Source organism: Montipora foliosa, chromosome 12, assembly GCF_036669935.1.
Source record: "Montipora foliosa isolate CH-2021 chromosome 12, ASM3666993v2, whole genome shotgun sequence".
Taxonomy (NCBI): Eukaryota; Metazoa; Cnidaria; class Anthozoa; order Scleractinia; family Acroporidae; genus Montipora; species Montipora foliosa.
The window spans coordinates 11,188,906-11,194,905 of record NC_090880.1 but is presented as its reverse complement, the minus strand read 5'-3'; the positions used below and the strand labels follow the sequence as shown (position 1 = coordinate 11,194,905).

Genomic DNA, 6,000 nt, shown 5'->3' with positions numbered 1-6,000 from the left:
AAAGGTGTAGTTTATCACAAACGTTCTTGAGATGAGGGTACAGTGTAGTGTCGCACTAATTCTTCGGAAAGCGTTTTTGCTTTACCACAAGGCCTTGTAACAGTGTAAACTTGGAGCATCTTTTTAAATTAATAACATCGTCAGCAGGTGAGGCAACTGTGATGTCGATTACCTGTGATGCTTCACTTTTCCTCTTCCCACCAGCCAAACTCATGGTCAGATATGTTGCTGATCCACTCAACCCAAGTCATCTGGCTGCATTCTTTGAGAAAAGATTGGTATTGGATCCAGAGTCTAACATCGCAAGGACTTCAACAAATTCCCTGTTTCCATTCATGACTCCAACTTTTTTAACAGGGCACAAACCATTGATGAGCTTTAACTTCTCTTTGTGCTGAACAGCATTTCCTCCGATGTTTAACCCATTGTCATCCAGGTTGCCGCGTGTGACAGTTAATGGATTATCCGGCGTGACGTATGTTAATTACGGTGATAGATGAGCGCTAAAAATAAACCATATGCGCAGTAAATGTACACAAGAGATTGAGTTTTAGAATTAAGTTCAACGGAAGAAGAAACAGTGAACTTCCAGATGATGTAAAAATATCGCCAAAAAGTGATTCAAAACACGTGCTCAGGCTCAACTGAAAATGTAAAGGTAGAATTTTCGAAGCAGCATGCGTTAAGCAATCAAGAACGTTTTTGATCGCTAACTAAACAAAGCGCTTGAAAAATATATATTATAACTCAAAATATGCCTTGTGCAATTTACAGTTAAGTCTAACCACTCAATGGATAAAAATTGTTTGAAATTTATCCCAATCGCTTTGTTTTCTTGCAGGTATAAGTGCAAAAATTATGCCCAAACGCCGCTGCCGAAACAAAATTTCACGAGGAGCATTTCTGCTTGTCGAAATACACGTGCACAAAACCGCAAGATTAATTTAGTTAATTGATCACTATCATGTTTCATGACAGAACAAACAAGGTCAAATTGTGTACAAAAGTGCTCTTTCGAAAACTTTCACTGAAAGATAACTCACACAACACAAGAAAAACAACAGAGAAAATCACTGGAGGTTTTCTCGCATTTGCGGAATATAAACGCACGGTCGGATTGATTTATTTGTTGAAAATACCGATCTTCCGAGGTATGCCGAAGGCGAAAATTCCTTCGATTACCAATTTATTTTAGGAAAAAAAACTTGTTATTTGCAAAAAATCCATCGGTTGATCAATATAAAGCTAAAATCGGGAGCTAATCAATGTCCACTATGACGTTAATTGCTACGAAGGCCTTTAATTCTGCGCGGCTTACTGCATGAAAAAAGGCAATGCGCTCGGGGATTTTAAGAGTTTTTGACAGGCATACCTACTCGTTTCGTTTACCATTAATTCCCATAGATCATCTCCTATGAAAACTAAGAAAAATATTTAATTCATTACGATTATCTAAAACGAAATAAAGAGCAGTAGCTGCCACGAAATCTGGAATTTGAATATTATCGACCTGATCATTCCAGCGAGCTTCATGTTTATCATCGGTCGCTTGGTTTTCACCGTCTTCTTCGTCACTTTTAAAGCCATCTAAATCAAAATTTTTGTCTCTAGTATCCCCTCCTCTTACAGAAAAACCATAAAAGATCCCTTAGATCCCTGGATCCTCCGAATCCGAAAAAAAAAAGCATGAATATCCCCATCGTTCGGTGCGTTATCTGGTGCATCGGCTGTTGTTTTCGCGTAATTTGATCGCGCGATCGAAAGGGCAAAAAGCCAGCCCTTGTGGGGTCTCTTATCAGCTGTCAAAATATGCTCACAACACGGCAAATGATTGGTCAATTATCCTACTAAATCTCCATAACAACAAAAAATTTAGATTTACTAAGGGAGACTGGGTAGAGGCCTAAGATCACCTCTGGTCAAGACGCCATTTTGTACGGCCGGTTACGGCCGGTTTGGGTATTTCAGGGGTCATTGCGCGCGGCCGGTTACGGCCGGTTTGGATGTCAATGGGTTAATACCATTTGATGTACTAAAGGGGGCCTGGCACTGACTTTGGAAAGGTTTTTTCTGCATTCGTAGCATGTTGAGCCGTTTGATTTCCTGCAGTTGCTTGTATGATGCCACTTGCGGCATTGTTCTCTGTTTTTCTTGGGGTCCTGTATGGGCGACTCTCGTTTCGGTCTTCAGACACAGTGTTATTTTTGCCCCTTGAGCGGACACTTGCTTCTACGTGCAACCAGGTGATGAGGTGTTACTGACAGTTTCCTCTTTATCTTCTCTTTTCATTTCTCTTCCAAAATGAGAATTATCGTTCACATGAGCTTGGACAAAAGTTGAGACATAAGAAATGGTCCTTCTGAGGACTCCAATACCGGACATCCATTGTCATGATGTGCGTCGTTTTACGGGCTTAAGGCTGTTTCTTTCTAGGAGCAGCTCATCCATTAGTTTACGTCTGCAAATTCTGTGTTCAATATTTTCCACATGCTATTTGCAAGTTTTTACCTGGTCAGACCACCATGATCCTCTCGGCAATGCATTTCGGACCCGTTGCAGTTGTTCACCTTTATCTTGACTGTATTTCTTCACCCAATGACTCAATTCCTTTTTTCAGAACTAAGTCATCGACTTGATGGTTTTCTCTGGTGAGAAACCACTTATTTCGTGGAAGTAGATTTGGTGCAAAGTATCTCATCTAGCATCTCCGAAATTTATTTATGCGGTTTTCTGTATTTCTCAAAAGATGTCTTGGGTTGATCCTTTCTTCTGGTTCTGGTTGAGGAATTGGAAGGTGATGTCCTATGAAAATATCGTTTGGGTTGATTGGCGTTGAAAGGACGTCCATTGATAACGTAGTTTTGTCTGTGAGAAATGTTCTCCATTGCTCTTTGGTAAAGGCTTGATTCTTGCATATAGCGTTCAGACTTTTGTCTCACTGACTTGATGAGGGTTTCCAGGACACCATTTTGATGACTTGCATGAGGGGTAAATATTCCATTTCCATTTAAAATCACACAAGAAATCTTCAGATAGAACACTTTCAATCTTAGGGATGTTCCAACTCCACATTGTTTCCTTTAAGTACCCTTGTGCTCCTACAAAATTTGTCCCGCAGTCGGACCAGCAAATGCACGGGTGACCACACAATGCCATCAAGAAAGCGTCAGATGTCTTGTTGCTCACAAGTTCTAAGGGGACAGCTCTTGTTGTCATGCAGGTGAAAATGATCACTTGGGACTCCTTCAGCATTTTACGATTAAGCTTGATGTGCAATGGTCCAAACATGTCCATGTCGGTGTTGAAGAATGATGGGGTTCCTACTGAAACTCCCAAGGATGGGATTTGTCCCATGAGTTGTTCTAATGGTTTTCTTTCAGAGCTTCCTACGAGTAATGCACTTTGTTGTGAGTGCTTTGGACGTACACTGTACTACAAACTCCAATGATCCAGTACTTTCTCCTTGCCTTGTTAATTAGGCTTTGTCCAGCTTCGGAGTTAATTTCTTGTCAATGAGAGAGGGATCTAGGTGTGCCTGAATCCAGTTGAATAGCTGTTTTTCCGAGGTGATTGAACCTGTGTTAACAGTCTTTTTCCCAGCATTCTGTCTGAATAAATCAGCGAATGAATGAGTGTTGTGAAAATGTAGAACAGGTCTTCAACAGTTGATGAAAAACGGGGTTATCGTCTTCAGACTTACCTAGATCTACTTTGGTTTGAAATTCCACTATGGTTGCTTTGTGTTACATTGGCATTTTAGTCTTCTCAGTTTTCACTTCCATCAATACATCAGCTTTTGCTGTAGGATCAATGGGATCTCTACATGTAGCTTCAAATTTGGACCATTGTCCTTCGGGTAACTGCAGGAAAGAGGGTCCTTTTACCAAGTCTGTGAGTTGCGATGGCTCTATTCCTCTAGTGAGAATGTTGGCTGGATTGAACTTTGACCAGATGAATCGGAAGACTTCCACCTCAACAGTTTCTTGGATTTCTGCTACTCGGATATGAAAGGTTTGAATTGATGTGATTTGGTCTTAATCCAAAAGAACCCTAGAAGAGTCCACCCAGAAGATCTTCTTGCTGTCTTGGATGTTTGCAAACTGTAGAGACTTTCTGCAAGTTTCATATATCCTTGCAAGTGTTAAACAACCCATGAGCTCCAGTCTCGGGATCGTTTTTGTCTTTAGTGGGGCGACAAAGGACTTGACTATTAAAAACAGGGAGACACTTGTAACTTCTGTTCTTTAACTCCTATCGGAGGAAAATGACTGCTTCATAAGCTCTTTTGCCACCATCACAAAATCCATGAATTTGTGGTACCCCAATCACGCGCCTTGGTTTTAACTTTCGATCGAATTTGACTGTTAAGAGGTGATTCATGGCTTGTAAATTCTCCATCCACTTGCTCTTGACTGCTGTAGGTAAAGTTTCGTCCCAGGTGTAGCCTGAATGCCATAAGTCCTGCAAGTCGATCCTTAATTCAATAGCTTCAGGCATCACAAGACCGATTGGTTCCCATAATTGTCCAATTAGACCCAGGCAACATCTCTTTGTCAAAAAGTCCAGCTGGTCAAGTTCATTTCTTTTCAGGGAAAACTTGTCTGTTTGTTTATCCCATCTGAGACCAAGAAGATCTGCCCAGCGTTCACAGTTGGACTGGTCAATCTCCGCACGATTTGAATGCCAAGCTTTAATCTGGAAATGACCTTTCTTAAGAATGGCATCAATGTTGCTGATAATGTTTTGCTTCCATTGTAGTTGCCTTGGAACTTCCGATGTCATCCACGTACATATGGTCTTGAAGTTCCTTTGATGCTTCTGGGAACTTGGCTTGAGATATCTTTGCTAATGTATTAATGGCATTCGTTGCTATGTCTCCAAAGTTCAACCTGAGTCATTGCTATACTGTTGGCGAGTTGCTGATCTTACTCCTCCAAAGGAACCTGTGAAAAACCTGGTTGTCGCGATGAACCAAGATTTGATTGAACATTTTGCGTATATCACCGATAAAGGCTACTTCATTCCATGTCCATGCTGCCAAAACGTCGAGCAGACTGTTAAATATAGTTTAGCCCTTTCCCTAGGTAATCATTAAGGGACAAACCGTCATGACCTCTCGAAGAGCAGGCAAAGACAAGTCAAACTTTTGTGGCTCTTTCGGGTGTGAACATGGCTTGTAAGGGTTGGTACCATTCAGGTTTGCTATGATCAATCTGGTCAGGAGAGACTTAACTCACGTACACCTGTAGTCCTGCTCTAGAAGCTTTTGGACTTTCTCATTGATAACATCGAGACACCCATTTTCTGTAATGACCTCTCCGCGGAAAACATCCTTTTCAGTGAGATGCCATAGTTACTTTGTTTGGGAGGGCTCACTTCCGTCCAGGCCATCATAACTTGTATTCTTCCATCAACCCGGGTAGTTGAGGCTGTGAGGACTTAATGAACTACATGTAGCTTTGGCGTATCTCGTTTTCGCTACACGTACAAAGGTTGGTCGGTTTGACGCCAAGGAGGTCTTGGTGAAGACGTTTTTTGATGTTGTCTATGACACTTGCTGTCCTGAATTCAACTGACTGATCCACAGTGACGTGTTCTTGCCTTAAAGTAGTGCCTCGTACGTAGGTGCGAATCATATTTCATGCATTGCATACAGTATAGAAGGCTTTCACAACCTCAACCTCCCTTCTTTTCCCCATCTCCTAGGCTGGGTAAAAAGAATACTTAAAATTTCCCTTAGGTTTTTCCTTCAAAGTCATACATGACCACCACATCTCTCTGAGAGCCTTTGATGGGCAAGAGAGTTTTCATCTTCAGAGTTTTACATATTAAACAGCCAACTCCTTCCAGGGAAAGCAAAGCAAAGCAGTAAGAGGAGGAAAGTAATAAAGTTGTATTTAAGTTGAGGTAATGCAAACTTTGCAGTTTTCAAAGCAAACAACATTGGGCTACTGCTATTGAGTTCATGCAATTTACTTTTTTGAGAAATAGCCAATATTA

The 6,000-nt window shown here is 41.2% G+C and overlaps 1 protein-coding gene across 1 annotated transcript in view; it reads right to left on the bottom strand.

Moving 5' to 3' along the window:
- LOC137980348 (deleted in malignant brain tumors 1 protein-like) overlaps positions 1 to 6,000 on the bottom strand; it is a 62,924-nt gene that overhangs the window by 50,911 nt on the left and 6,013 nt on the right. The gene's annotated exons all lie outside the window — the stretch shown is intronic.